The sequence below is a fragment of the Pinus tabuliformis genome, chromosome 8 (genome assembly GCF_031772625.1).
Source record: "Pinus tabuliformis cultivar Carrire ecotype Pingquan chromosome 8, CPIR1, whole genome shotgun sequence".
NCBI lineage: Eukaryota > Viridiplantae > Streptophyta > Pinopsida > Pinales > Pinaceae > Pinus > Pinus tabuliformis.
Genome location: NC_142294.1, coordinates 1,415,111,691 through 1,415,127,659, shown reverse-complemented (window position 1 = coordinate 1,415,127,659; position 15,969 = coordinate 1,415,111,691). Strand labels below are relative to the sequence as shown.

Here is a 15,969-nt window from a genome sequence, read left to right as displayed (position 1 = left end):
CATTATCAGTGCGAATAGACCCAATATGAGATTGTGCATCATTTTCAATCCATTTATGAAAATTCTTGAATGTTTGAAAAGCATAAGATTTGTTCTTCAAAAAATAAACCCAACACATTCTGGTGTAATCATCAATAAATGTCATGATATATTTATTTCCATTTGCAGAAGGAACAGGAATTTGACCACATAAATCTGAATGAATAAGTTCAAGCTTCCTACGTGCTCTTGAATGTGAATCATGAAAAGACTATTTGCTATGCTTTCCTAGAATGAAAGCATCACATTGCTTACGTTTTCTAGGAATTGTAGGCAAACCAGCAACACCATTTTTCTTCAACAAGCGGAGACTATCATAGTTTAAATGTCCAAATCTAGCATGCCATAGTAAACTTGATGGAAGTGTACCTTCTTCATGATGAGAAATATATGAAAAATGTTGTGCATGAGCAGAGGTTCCTTGCAGTTTAAGAAGTCTTTCTTCTTCTATACCCCTCATGAAAAGTGAATGGTCAGATGCCTTTCTTACCTCAAGCTTTCCATCAAACATATGAATGGAGTGACCTTGCTGGCGGATGTGGACCAGGGACAACAAGTTTCTCTTGAGCTGTGGGAGATATAGAACATGATCCAGAAGAAAGTCTGGAAGACCACGCAGTTTAAGCCTGATTGTGCCAAGCCCTGATGGCTTGATTTTTGACTGATCTGCAAAGTATACTGCTCCATCAACATTGTCAGTGAAATCTTCAAAGAATCTTTCCTATGAGTCATATGACAGGTTGCTCCTGAATCAAGCAACCAGTCATTTTTCGAAGAAGCAAGTGAAGCATTAAATAAGTCTTCATTTACTCCAATGTTACATTGTGCCTCAAAATAGTGAGCGGATTCAGGTGCTTTACCTTTGTCTGTGTCATCAATTTTACCTCTCTGCTGATTTCTTCTCTGCTCAACTTTGTCCCATGGTAGCTGTTGGATAGGTAAATCCCCTCTGCGGACAGAGGCGATCCCACTAGCCTAAAACAGAACTAGCCACAATCAAACCACGTTGCTACGCAAGTTCCTAGTTATGCATCAAAGGTGAATCAAGAAGACTAACCTGGAATCCAACGCTATGATTGAAGTAGAGTTGATATTCCCACTCCCTCGCTCCAGCAGATCATAAACGAACACCTGCACATGCAAAGGAAGAGACAGATACCAACATAAAATCTACCAAGGCACAACTATATTTTAGTCAGAAAGGAAATAAATCAACACATCACCATAATAGACAATGAGATTGGAACTATAATAGCAGTCGCTCATTAATTAATAATAAACAGGAAAAGTTACAACCATGGTTATGACATCGAACCTCTCCTGGCTGGGCGAGTAACTATATGTGTCTTGCAATGCATCTCCTCTCCGGCAGCATAACCTTTCTAGAATTCACTAGCATTCCTCCAAGAACTCAAGAACTCAACATCTAGCACTCCATGACTAACGACTATCACTAGCTTGTCAAATGCATAAGGACAAGCTTATATAGATGAAGAAGGGAGGAGGATATGATGAACCGGGACACCTATTGTGGATTAACATTATCCCCAAAAGCCATTAAAGATGGAGATAGGATAGAGCTCGACATAAGACTGATTTTTTATCCTCAAAAAAGCTCCATGTAATGAAAGAAACAACAGTCGGACGTGCGCTAAAGCAAAAAGCATGACCAAACTTGGTCGGCGCGACTGCTGCTCTAAGACAGAGCGCCAATGGTCGCGCCCTCTTTTGAGGATCTCCATGATTGGCGCAGGTAAGATACTGTGGACTTGCGCCAATGGAAAAAGAGCACTTTTCAGGGATAATCTGTAGGAGGTGTCTTCAGGGAACATGAAGTACATACTCAGGGGAACATAATGCAAGTGTTTTTAGACTTTGTCACTTCTTATAACTCCCGAGATGAGTCCTCCAAGGTACGACAAGAGGAGTAATAGGGATGGTGACAAATTACTGTGTAACAGATGCCCCCTAAAGCATGAAGTCCGAGAGGTGGAGAGGGGTGAAATGATTTATAAGAACACACATAAGAACACATATAGTTACTGCCGCCGAGGATCTGTATTAAGAGACATGACTGATAGTTCAATTACATGATGTACGTGGTATGGTCGCAGCCATCCATAAGAGAGTACATAAATAATCTAGATCCATAGTATGGACGCAGCCATCTGGTTAGGATCAATGAATTGACTCAGGTATGGTCGCAGCCATCCAGTGAATGAGTCAAGTATCAAGAATCATGCCTGGATTACAGCAGACACAATCCAGGGTCTTGCGCTCCATCTCGACCCGAACAAGAGTACAAGTTCAAGCATGTGAATGTATGAGCTGAAGTCAACATGCATGAACATCGTCTGATTACCAGTCAATAGTGGAAACTGTTAACAGACGCGAGAGGTACCACCAATAATGAAAATGGTCCTCAAGGTACTATAGGTACAATCTACGGCGCGTGAATTAATGATCTGAAGTTGAACGCCCGTAGAATCATTCGATCGGAGGCCAATGATGAAAACCTCATGTCGAACACGAAGAACCTGCCATTGAGGCATGCAGGCTCCAAGGCACCGGAAGGGAGTCTCTAGATCAACTTCCTGGATAATGAGTTGAAGTCGACAGGGAGTGACCTTGATCGAAGGTGGGTCATAATGTTTCCCACATCATCGACACGAGGCAGAGAGATAATGTTGTGAATCAAGATTGTGCGAACTATTAGAGGGAGGTTGTTTCTTTGCAGGGGTCAACTTCTCTTGAACATATCGGCAGCACATTAATGGAATTGGTAGTATTCGACATCAATGTATCAAAGGTCATGATGACGAGGCAATGAGTGGATGAGAGGTCAAATAAGGTAACCAAGTCCATGGAAGCAAGTGAAAGATATGAGATGATATATTCCCACCCTGGACACGAAAGCAGAAAAGTGCCATGTTCAAGAGCGACATACTGCCGTCACGGTAATAATTATGGTTCAAAAATTTTCTTTTCCCCCCGCCATTTCTGGCGAGTACCCCAGTTATTTTTAACAAGCTTGATGGGGATAGCATATGCTTGTGTTGTGACAAAATCCGATGTCATTAAGTTTTAACGAGTCTGACAAAGGAATAACTCAGCGTCTTTTCATGTTTAGAGAGTTTGAAAAGACAGCAGAAAAGGAGACTCCAGGGATGTCCTTTTTCGTAAAGTTGTGTCTCTCGGGCCCGAAAAAGTATAAAATAATACCTGGAAGAACCGCTCGATCATTATGATCAAGGAGTACTTTTCATAATTAGTGATTTCGACCTGAAAAAGTAAAAAAGCGGTCAAAACCACGTCGTTTCGTAACCATTAACGAGTTTGGAACGACAAAAACCCAGTAATCTTTTTATGTTTTAACGGTCGACAAAAAGAACTTAAAACGACCACCCCTTATTAACATTTAACGAGTCAAGAGGAGCGACTCAGCAATCTCTTCCTCTTTAAATGGTCAGAAAAGAGCTGAAAGCAGACCTCCATTTTTATTTTCTTTAACGAGTCAAAAAGGAAAAATACTCGGCAATCTTTTCATATTTTACGAGTCAGAAAAGAGCGTAAAGGCGACTCGTCCTGAAGGAACGAGTGGTATAAAGGATAGCAACTGGTTCCGGTAATGGTGGAACTTACTCGAAACATGTAAAGGTTAAGAGGCTGGCTAATAAAACCACTCATCGCTGCGGTTCCTTAGGAAAGGAGAAACAACCAAGTGAAAGCATATGATCGGCCAAAGAGATGGTGACGATGGAATGAAACAACCAAGGCTCATCTAGCAGAATTTAGCAGATAAAAGGCAATCACGGGATGTAAATCAGGTATGGGTTCATTTTTTTACACAAGCTTGAACCATGGAGAACTTTGCTTGTTAATTTTTTATTTTTTTTGTTGCATGCCCCCAACATGATAATACAAAATCGAGATACATGCCCCCCAAGCTTCATGGCATTCACGGAGTGGATGGAATGAAGGTTTACTTGGAAAGACTCGATTTTGAAGGAGGATGCATGCCTCCCGGGGGCCAGCTGCCGTCATCAGAATGACGGAGTGGATGCTAGGGCATTTCCTGTGGAAATAAGACCATTTAGGAATGGTAGATGACTATATGTGAAGTGTGAACCGGGGAATGAAAGTTGGTCTACGACTTTGATCGTCCTTCCTTCATGCGGAAAACACATCACTCTGAAGAGTGAGGACACAATAGCACGTATGCGATAAATATAGTCTCGTCCAAGGAGTAAATTGTAATCTAACGGACCTTGGACTACCATGACACCCATTTGAATAGTCTTCCCTTCTAACGTGATAGGTACATTGGGAAGAATTCCTAAAGGTCGAGTGATTTCTCGATGGAAACCTGTAAGGTTTCTCATCTCAGGCAGAAGCAGTGGGGAACCAAGTGCTTCCCAAGCTGTTGAAGAAAGGATACTCACAGGAGATCCCTCATCAATAATTGTACCAGCCATAACCATGCGGTAGACTTGGACTATAATTCGAAATGGTATGGAGGCTGGTAACCGAGGATTGACTAGTTGATCCCAATTGAAGGAAACAACTAGGTTGCTTGGAGGTGGGACTGGATAGACAGCCAGATATGATTCTGATGGACTTTCTTCCTGGTGCGAAGGAATGAGAGGGATGCTCACTTGATCATTAGAGTATATGTTGATGAATAGAATTTGGACGGTGGGATCTTCATTCTTGGCAGTGATAACATCATCTGAGGAGGTAACTTCTGAAGGCAAAACCGGGTCACTTGTAAGTCAGACCTTTTGACTTTTGTCTGGTTTGGATTCAGATGTAAGATCATCTAAGGTTGGAAGTTCTAAAGGCAAAATCGGGTCACTTGTAAGCTGGACCTTTTGACTTTTGTCTGGTTTAGATTCAGGTGTAGGATCATCTAAGGATGGAACTTCTGTAGGCAAAACCGGGTCACTTGTAAGCTGGACCTTTTGAAAGATCGGGTCAACTGTAATCTGGAACTGTGGACTTTCGTTTGGTTTGGACTCAGGTGGTTCATCTTTGATGATAGAGTGGTGTGTAGATGATGAATATAAATCAACACTCGTTCCGACCAGGGACTGGTCTAGAACAGGCGGAGCACAGGTAGGTTCAGGAAGAGAGAGCTGGACCAAAGAGGAATCATGTTTGATCACTTGGTTAGTGGAGAGATGATTTGCAGTTGCAAAAAGACGTTGATATCCAGCGGGTAGTTGGGGTAAGGGAGCCGACAGACTTGCCAAAAGATGGGAAGCTTCATCCATAAGTGGACAAAGGCGAAGGAGATGATTACCTTCACAAAGTCGACAAGGGAAATGAACCTTCCCTTTTCTCTTACCAACTACTAAGGTATCGTCGATCTGCGACGACAAGGGGCGAGTCGGGTCACGGGACCATATATCTAGGATCCTGGGAATACCAGGACAATCAGAAAGAAAATGGTCCTCATTGCATAATCGACAAGGAGACTTAGCCTTCCGCGGAGGAGCAGAAGGTGGTTCCACTTCAGATAGTCTCGTGGTAGATACGACCTTTCCCTTAGGAGATTTCTTCTTTTTGGTCTTCTTCTTCTTCTTCTTAGCCACCTGGTTACTGAAATCCAGGGTTTCACCAGGCGAGGTAGAAGATGAGGACGCAGCAATGGGTGAAGAAGGGAAGGGGTCCACCTTAGAATCAACATGGTGTTGTTCGGGTGGAGGAGGTGGTGGTGGAACAGGAGTCATCACACTCGAGACCACCGAGTTTGAAAACAACCATACGGGTAAACCAATGGTCAACCCAGGCAAAGACAATGTTGCGATATACTGAACACCGACATTTCCAACAGAAGGAAATGGACGAGGGTTCCCATCAGGAAGAACACCTTGGCCGGTCGGCGCCGGGAAGGCTGCCATTGAACGAGAAATAATCCTACTAAAGCTAACGCAAACAAAATCTAATTGGGTAAATGTTATCGTGGCCAATAAATTTTAAGACACTGAACTTAACCTTTTCATTTTTTAAGAGTCGAGAAAAGGATAAAAGATGACTCTAGTCTCCTTCGAATATTTAATGAGCACAAAGTGACAAGACGCTCACAGGCACCTTTTCATTTAGGGAGTCCGAAAAGGATCAAAAGTGACTGCTCTGGAATTCTAGGTAGAGGGTGTGCCAAAATTTTCGCAAAACCACAGAATACCTTTTAGGGTACGGGTGGTCGATCTTCGTGAATGCTGTGTTCACTGCATTGCGAATCATAGGGCGGCTGCCACGGCTTCCTATGGATAAAGGCTTTATTCCTATAGGGGTCTCCCAATATATACGCGACGGTACGTGGGAGCACAGTCCGTATTGGCACCTATCGTTTCACCATGGAGGAATCACCCAACCAGTCGACGATAAACTACCAGGTTTAAAGACGTCGGAACACGTCTCTAACCTAGACCTCTAGAGTATTTGCGTTATGTTCCAATGCGTTGTTATGTTCATTGAGTTCATTTTAAAGTTTATCTTCGATTATGTTTCAGTTTTTGGTCCTACCGTATGTGATATCTCAAAAACTTCTTAAATGCAAACTATATGCCAAAATTATATCATTTGATTCGATGAATTCTATCTACAGGAGGGTTGAGGTCTTTTCACAAACGAAATGATCACTCAACAAACAACAAAGATCCTAATGCAGCTAATAACAAGAAATGAATTTTTTTTTCTTTTTCTTTTTAATAGCAACAAATAACAATAAATGCTAACTAATATGATGCAAAAGATTTTTTGTTTTTCTTTCCTTTAATATGGCATTATGCATTCAAACAAACCTTAAGAGATATGCACAATCCAAGTTCAGTCAAAATAGAACCAATTCTGAAACACCAAAATGAACCATGCAAGCAAGGAAAAACACAAAGACTTTCACTGAACCATGTACTCTAAGTACGAATGAAGTCAAGTGAAATCCAAAGAGGCTAGAAGTGAATCACTCAGAGTATAGAAGATCAATCTTTAACAAATCACTGGATAGGTGCAGAACACAACCAACAAGCTGACTGGATAATCAAGAGACCGAAACTTCCCACAAAAGGCTAGACATGCAAAGTCACTAGATTTCCTAGGGCTGAGATGAAAATCAATTGAAATAAGAAAACAACTAAAGGATAAAGGCTAAGACCAGTCAAGCAGAGGTTCGACACACTTCTAGAGGCTGTAAGAGATATAAAAAGAGATTGAAAGAGCTTTCCACCCACACACAGGCAAAATTTACAGGGCTGGCGCGACTGTCAGCCTGCAACTTGCGCTACCACAGGATTGGCGCGAGTTGCTTTTGAGCAACATGCGCCAACTGGCGCGACTGTCAGAGTAATAACCGCGCCAATTAAGCTTGCCGGCTAGAAAAATAAATAATACGACCTCAGGTCTGGTTGACAATGCTCAGATGGGTCAAATAGTAAAGAATAAACTCAAAACTGACTCAGGAAGCTCATTCACTCAAGCAAGCAGAAGAAAATTAACATGCAAGACAAAAATCAAATAGCTTCTCCCCAGTGGAGTCGCCAAATTGTTGGATAGGTAAATCCCCTCTGCGGACAGAGGCGATCCCACTAGCCTAAAACAGAACTAGCCACAATCAAACCACGCTGCTACGCAAGTTCCTAGTTATGCATCAAAGGTGAATCAAGAAGACCAACCTGGAATCCAATGCTATGATTGAAGTAGAGTTGATATTCCCGCTCCCTCGCTCCAGCAGATCATAAACGAACACCTGCACATGCAAAGGAAGAGACAGATACCAACATAAAATCTACCAAGGCACAACTATATTTCAGTCAGAAAGGAAATAAATCAACACATCACCATAATAGACAATGAGATTGGAACTATAATAGCAGTCGCTCATTAATTAATAATAAACAGGAAAAGTTACAACCATGGTTCTGACGTCGAACCTCTCCTGGTTGGGCGAGTAACTATATGTGTCTTGCAATGCATCTCCTCTCCGGCAGCATAACCTCTCTAGCATTCACTAGCATTCCTCCAAGAACTCAAGAACGCAACATCTAGCACTCCATGACTAACGACTATCACTAGCTTGTCAAATGCATAAGGACAAGCTTATATAGATGAAGAAGGGAGGAGGATACGATGAACCGTGACACCTATTGTGGATTAACATTATCCCCAAAAGCCATTAAATATGGAGATAGGATAGAACTCGACATAAGAGTGATTTTTTATCCTCAAAAAAGCTCCATGTAATGAAAGAAACAACAGTCGCACGTGCGCTAAAGCAAAAAGCATGACCAAACTTGGTTGGCGCGACTACTGCTCTAAGACAGAGCGCCAATGGTCATGCCCTCTTTTGAGGATCTCCATGATTGGCGCGGGTAAGATACTGTGGACTTGCGCCAATGGAAAAAGAGCACTTTTCAGGGATAATCTGTAGGAGGTGTCTTCAGGGGACATGAAGTACATACTCAGGGGAACATAATGCAAGTGCTTTTAGACTTTGTCACTTCTTATAACTCCAGGGATGAGTCCTCCAAGGTACGACAAGAGGAGTAACAGGGATGGTGAAAAATTACTGTGTAACAGTAGCTTGCATGTAGAAGCATCATGTGATCCATTTCGTTTGTAGCGAATGCAATGTAGATCTGCCTTTTCTGCTTGAGGATGTCTACCCCCCCTGCCTCTGAAGTATCTTCCTATTCCTCTTCGTCCACCTCTTCCTCTTGTAGAATCTTGAGCAGGATTCTTTTCTTTATGAGCAAGGCAAACAGTCTCTTCAGAAGATTCAGGGACTGTTTTCTTTCCAAAGGATTTCTCTCTTTCAGCAAACTTTTTCACAAGAGTGTCAAAGGTTATATCTTTAAGATTTCCATTTGCTTATAAAGACTCAAGATAATTAGAGTAGGTAGGATAGAGTGCTTTGAGAAAGGCAATAAGAGAGATATCCAGCTCAACCTTAGTGGATTTAATATCATGCATTATAGACTTTATTTCAGATGCAAGAGCAAGAGGATCATTATTTTTCAGTTCAAGAGTGAAGAGTTTAATCATGAGCTGAACAACTTCAAGTGCAAAATGTGTATCATAGAGTTCTTTCAGCTTTTGTAGAGCTTCAAAGGCAGTGGAATATGATGAAATATGACGACTTACTTCTTCGTTTACAGATGCTGCGATCAATGCATAGGCTTTGTTGTTCTTGTTTTCCCAAATGGCGAGTTCTTTGTCTGATGTAGGCTGCACAGGGTCTTTGTCTTATTCTCCGACACACACTCCCTTCCACAACTCATTGTAGATGAGGGTGTGTTTTACCATCCGAGACCATTCTGAATAGTTCTCCTTGCCAGTGAGAACTATTCCGACCATAGAAATGATTGAATGCATTCTGTCAAAAAAAAATCTCTGCTGAAAAACTTCTGTTGATAAAAGACTTCTAGGTTAGTGGAGGTAAAACCAAAATGTACAGTTGTTGTTTGTCGGTGAAATGATATCGTGATATGAATCACAAACCAGAAATATTATCATTCTGCCTTATAAAATCTCAAGCAATCCTCTTTCTTGTCCCTAAATATCATAATGCTGACTTATGAAAAAAAAATCGAACTTCTTTTACTGTTGCAATAACATCACTTTGACTTCAAGAATTTCAAATAATAAAAATGTCGAACTTCATTCCCATTTGTTGTTGCAATAATATCACTTTGACTTACAAAAATCTCAAACCATAATCGGAAACCATAATTTGAGGCTCCTTATTACTACACCGGATAGAGGCGCAGCGGTTAGAGCGAGCAACAATAGGAGCACTGTTCTTACAATAAAACTGAGGGAATAATAAAACTGAGGCCTGTTCTTACAATAAAACTGAAGCCTGTTCTTACAATAAAACTGAGCGATACCACAGTTCTTACAATAAAAACACAGTCATTCTTCAATAAAACGCAGTCATTCTGATACCTCCATTCTTACAATAAAAACTCAGTTTCGATATCTAATACTCTTCTTCAAAACAATTCGTCAAGTTTTTCGAAAAGGAGTACAACACTGACAGTCCCGGTACTTGCAGGTGGTAGAAATGGGAGGCCTTACAAAAAAATTGTATCATCAGAAACAAAAGAATAAGAGGCAAATCGGAGGATTGATAACAATTAAAGCCAAAAAGGATGGGAAATCTAGTAACTGGGGAGACAAGACACCACCACCTTTCGCCAAAGGAAGTCTAGGGGTACTGATTGCCCGGTTCCATTTGACCAGCAACCTGTGAATGAATATCAAAGTCTCGCCAATTCCGACTTTTTCTCGTGGGCGAATGAATATATTTGGAAATACAGGTTGCGTCTTGGGGGAATCGATACAACATTTACAGTATTAATAGGGTGGCCAGTGGTGAGTGTGAGCCTGGATCCGGAACATGAGCTTCTGAAATGTGGGATTGGAGCTTTGAGTGGAGGATTGTTAGTTGTCACCCTCGCTGCTCTCTTACTGTATCTAGGATGGGTGAACGTTCATAAAAAAAAACAATGCACAGAATAAATGAGCGATTGTTGATGAGTATTCAGGCAAACGCAGAGAGGGGCAGCGCAGAGACAAAGAACGTTTCAGGCAGATGCGTTGGCATAAATGAATGCGCAGAGAGACAGAGGACAATTCAGGCAGATGCGTTGGCATATGGACAGATATGTCATATCAGAGGCACGGATGCGTAGAGAAATTGGATGCGCAGTCTCTCAGGACAGAGCACTGGTAGAGGCAGGAGTTACAGCTATTTTAGGAACTAGGACCTAAGCTCTGATACCATGTCAGGCCAGGGTAACTCCAGGATGAGCGGGAGAAAAGAACTGATGATAATATTCATTAACTAACTCATGTTTATATACAAAAATAAAACGGATCAGTTCATCTTCTAGATGACTGTCCAGTTCACCCATCAGTTTTGTATTAGGTGTCAACACATTCAAATTCTAGCCTGCATGCAAGCATAGTTTTTTCACTAGTAGGTCTTATTAATATACATCCAGCTCATGCACCTTCGCTGTATTTAGAAACATAAAAAATAAAGCATCCAAAACAAAGATTCAAGTCTATTTACCACAGTATGTACAACATTAATACACCTATTCAAATCTATTTGTGAATAATTTTTAGTTTGAGTAGAAATATAGTTTGCTAAAAAAGGAGATTCCTTAGTTGTAAAACTTCCAAAGAAAGATTTCGTGGAATAATTGACAAGGATGTTATTTGTAAAAACTACAGGCTCAGTCTCTTCATCCAAATTAGTAACCACGTCTTTCATATGGTTTTCTCTATCCACCTGAATCTGATTTGGTTTGTCATTGTAAGGAAACTAGATCTGTGACCAATCTATGGTGAAAAAACCATGTAATTTCTCAGAACAATCTCTGACTAAGATAAGACCATAAAATTCAGGAATATTACCAATTAATACATCAATAATTTGACAAAGCCTTGAATTTTACGATAATCTTATCAAAACCTAATTTAATTCTCCTAAGACCTTGACTTTGGTTCTATCGAATTGGACAATTTGTACAACAAAATTTTCAGGTTTTATGTTTACTTTGGGATAAATTGAATATGGAATTATATTTGAAGAATCAAATGAATCTATAAGGAAATTGTGAACATTTTTTTTGAAAATCTCGAAGGTGAATAAAAAAGGAGGGGTGTGAGAATTATACTGATCTCCAGTTAAAATTTCATTTGAGGCATCAATCTTGTTAGCAGTATCATTTGGAGGCTTTCCTTTTCCTAATGAGGACGTTCTTGTTGGAAAAGGAGATGTAAGGACAAAATTTAATTATCTGAGAAAAAAATTGATGTTGCTTAAGTTTACTTACCTCATACATGGAAATATTAGCTTTTACTTTCTTTGTATCTTCCACAATATTATACTGTATATCTTTATCATAAACAGAGTTTTTATGATGTAGAAGGAGAATTGGAACAATGATAAGATGGATTCAGTAGATTTGGGAGGAGATTTCTTTGTTGTGTTTTTATCCTTATTGACAGGAGTAATTGGTCTTTTTTTTTCACTTGAAGAAGGTGAATCAATGGATTTGTTACTCCTAGTCTCTATAGGTAAGGCTTCTTATTCTTGATTTTCCACTTTAATGAGTATGAAATCCCATAATACATGTGCTTCGAATAGATCTTCTTATTCTTGGAATACATAGGTAGATAATGTTGTTTCTTCCTCTTCCTCATCTTGATTAGATTCATCATTTTATACGACATTAGGAGGTTGATAGTTTGTTGTCTGGTGTCTAGTGTCTCCTAAAATATGGGAATGGTTTTTTAGAGAACTCAACAACAACTGGAAATGGATGCTAATACCCCAGACGCTGACGACCCAAAGGAGGAATTCGCCCAAAGAGGGGCTCACATATGATTAGTTAGTTTGTGAGGTAGTGTCTTACCAAGGTGATGATCAGTAGCTGGTGTGAGAGGATCACATAGATTTAAGAACCTTTTGTAATCCTTCAAGATCAAAAGGATTTTTAGGATTTTTCTTCTTTGGTTCCTCCTTCAAAGTCACTTTCTTAGATTTCCTCTCTTCTTGGGCAGTTTTTTTTTCCTGAGGCAATAATGCTTTTTTCTACAACTATTGAATCTTTAAATTATCTACTAAAGTGTCTCTATTAGCCTTTTCTACAAAATTTCTGATATTATAAGGAATCTAAAAAAGTATACCCCTTAATTTAAACATCAACTCTAGGTTTAGAGTTATCTGGAATTTTATTTAAAATTTTACTAAACCTAGAATTGAAATCTTTGATTTTCTCATTGGGGTTTTCTTTAAGATTGGATAGATCATAAATTAAAGTAGCAGTTCTACGATCATCACCAGACTTGGTCAAAAATTGTTCTTCAAATATATCCCAACTAGTGATAGATACCGGTGGTAATGAGAAGTTCCACGAACCTGCAGATCCTTCAAGGGTATATGGGAATAATCTCACTACATAGTCTTCTTCTACTACTACATTGAGATTAATGAAAAGCATAAAATTATGGGGTTGTTCTTGAGCAGGAATTCCATCATCAGGATTGAAATTTGGTAACCATCTTTCAGGATGCTTAGGTAGAGGATGCATAGGTGTTACCATTTAAACAGCTCCAGGACTAGTCCACTATCTAGTTCCTGGTGGGTTTTGTTGCCTACTTACCACTATGGGAATTTGAATAGAAGAATTTGTAGTAGTAGAAGAGGTTGACTATGGTAATAAGTAGCCCTTATGCTAGTACTACTTGAACTAGCACATTTTGGTTGGGAATTCATGATAGGGATGAATGGACTGGCTGGATGAGAAGAAGCTCATGAAACAGAATGAAATAAGCATGGTTTTGGTGGAGATGAAGACAAAATATCACTAGTGGATGATTGAACTTCAGACTTTTGGGTCTTTCTCTAGTGGGAAGGTAAGGGAAACTCAAATGGATTCATCTTGAATTTTTCACTTTGAGAACGAGTCAAAATATGTGAAGTGGGAAAAGATGATGATACACGACCTTCAGATAACTCAGAATGTTGATGCTTTTCTTGGGAAATAGATGTTCCTTGTAATTTCTCAATTAGAGTTTGAACTTAAGGTAACTCCTACAAAGGAGGTTGATCAGTTTTCTTAGGACATGTACCAGGATATTTGGTTACAACTTCAGGTCTAGGGGTAGTTGATTTTGAGTGAGATATGTAAGTCAGGGGAGATTTTGAGGGTGAATGACTCTTCAGATGACTTTCTGATTTGGGATTATACTTTATTTCCATTCATATTCAGGGGACCTCCTTCTAGGCCAAAAATGTTGAAGGCTAGAACTTGACTACCTCAATAGCGGGGAACACCACCTGGTCAGGAGCTTAAATCAACTCTGTTATGATGAAATTGGTTGGTCCGACTGGGTATAAAAATACCATTTTCCCCTTTTAAAGAGATTTAATATAGTAACGTAATTAAAAATGATGAGATGATTTTATAGCTAATGATAAAATTACTAAATAAACTTATTCTACTTATTTCCCAGGATAGTACATGTTTGTATGCAATTCAAGAAAGATTTCACAAAGTATATAACAATATAGATAATTCAATACTTTGATGAAAAGAAAGAATGTATGACAAACTAAATTAATTAAATAGTTAATTAATTTATTTAGTTAAAACTCAATCATATAAAATGTCTCATTATCTCATACATAATAAAAAAACATTCAAATCTGCACATCAATAGTGATAATCAATGATTGTTTTCAAAGCATTTATATAGTGAAATAATGCATAAAAGGTTCACTATCCAATTCAGTAATACATAACGATAACATAAATATAATAGTACCTGATGCATTAGTGCTCTGCTTATGAAAAAGATGTCTTTCAGGCTTAGATTCTCAATTAGATAACTTTGGATCAAACAATAGTGCAAGTTCAAAGTTGTCTTCTCAAAATTATGGACCCCTTTCTAAATGCATGAACGGGTTTTAAAAAGCCTATTAGTATCACAGAAATAGTAGACATAAAATAAAATTCTTAAAAAACGTTTTAATAGACTAAGCCAAGATAAAGGACAGCTAAATTAGTGATCTGTTGTAACAAGAACTCATGAATAAGCTTTATATTGATTCTTCATCTCTCTTTTAGATTATATATTTCCGTGGGTGGCTTCTACTTGGGTGGAGGTACGGTTGCATGCACCTTTATCCCGTAAATAATGGATCACTAAGCACTGGAAGAAATTGTATTGTTGCATTAGAGAGACACCCCAGCACGAGCCATTGACTAGGAGGCTTGACTAGAAAATTCCAATAACTTTCAAGGTTCACTTGTGATAAAATCTAAATGTCTTGAACCTTCTTTTAGATGTTTCCTACTTGTTTTAAATATTTGATATCTGGCAAGGCATCCTTTGGGCATTCTTGAATTATATTGGCTTGTAATAAGGTATTTGTAAAGTATTCGATGAAATTTGAGGCAAGATTTTTGGCTCTGGTAATAACCATTTCTACACATTTAATTTTGATGTCCCAGTCACCTAAAATGATATCCTTCTGTGATTCTTCAATTCGAGGAAGATCATATGATCTTACGTGATCAATGTCTTTCCAATCTATATACTCAGAAAAATTTTGTCAATATCTTCATAAAGTGTCCTCAAATCAGACAATTGTTTTACTAAAGAATCACTGGTCTTTAACAAGTCATGAATGAAAGCCAAATTGTGACAGAGGATAGTGTTAGGGTCCCACCCTAACCCCCTTATTTATGTCATGGGATCACGTCATAGTCAAGAGTCAATAAAGCCCATATTAATATTTGTAAGTGGTTAACCCGCAATTAATGACGGGACCACAGTTAGTTGCAAATGGGCGATAGTATTAGATAGATGGTAAATGGGCGGTAGTATTAGATAGATGGTATTAATAAAACCCACAATATTGGCCCGGGGTATTGCATGTATGAGTCATATATAAAGGATAGAGACTCCTTGCGAGGAGTATCGTGTCTTGTTTTGTAATCGAGCTCTGCTCTATTGGAGGTTGCCCCCTCGAAGAGGCCTGTGAACATTTCTCTCTGAATAATAAAATCATTTCTATTCTGTGCTCTGGGTATATTTCCTTCGCATATTCTGTGTTCTCGGTATCTTTTCTTCGCAAATTCCATGTTTGGGTATTACTTTGCAGGTTAAGAGCATAACAAGTGGTATCAGAGCACTTTCCAGGGCTCGGTGGGATCTCCAAATTTTAGCAAATTTTTTTTTGGCTAGAGACGTGTTCCAGCGTCTTTAAACCACGGGATATGTCGTTAAGCGCATAAACCTGCGGATTTGGGGAGGCATGCACGCAGGAAATACAAGAGGTGGTCACATCTGTTGGACTCCCTTGTAACCCGTGTGGGTACCCCTTCGAGTAGTAGCGCATTAGACAGA

General features: G+C 39.3%; 1 pseudogene; it reads left to right on the top strand.

The window, feature by feature from the left end:
• Positions 1-10,733, top strand: part of LOC149240891 (uncharacterized) — a 92,920-nt pseudogene extending 82,187 nt beyond the window's left edge.
• Positions 10,734-15,969: the final 5,236 nt, after the last annotated feature.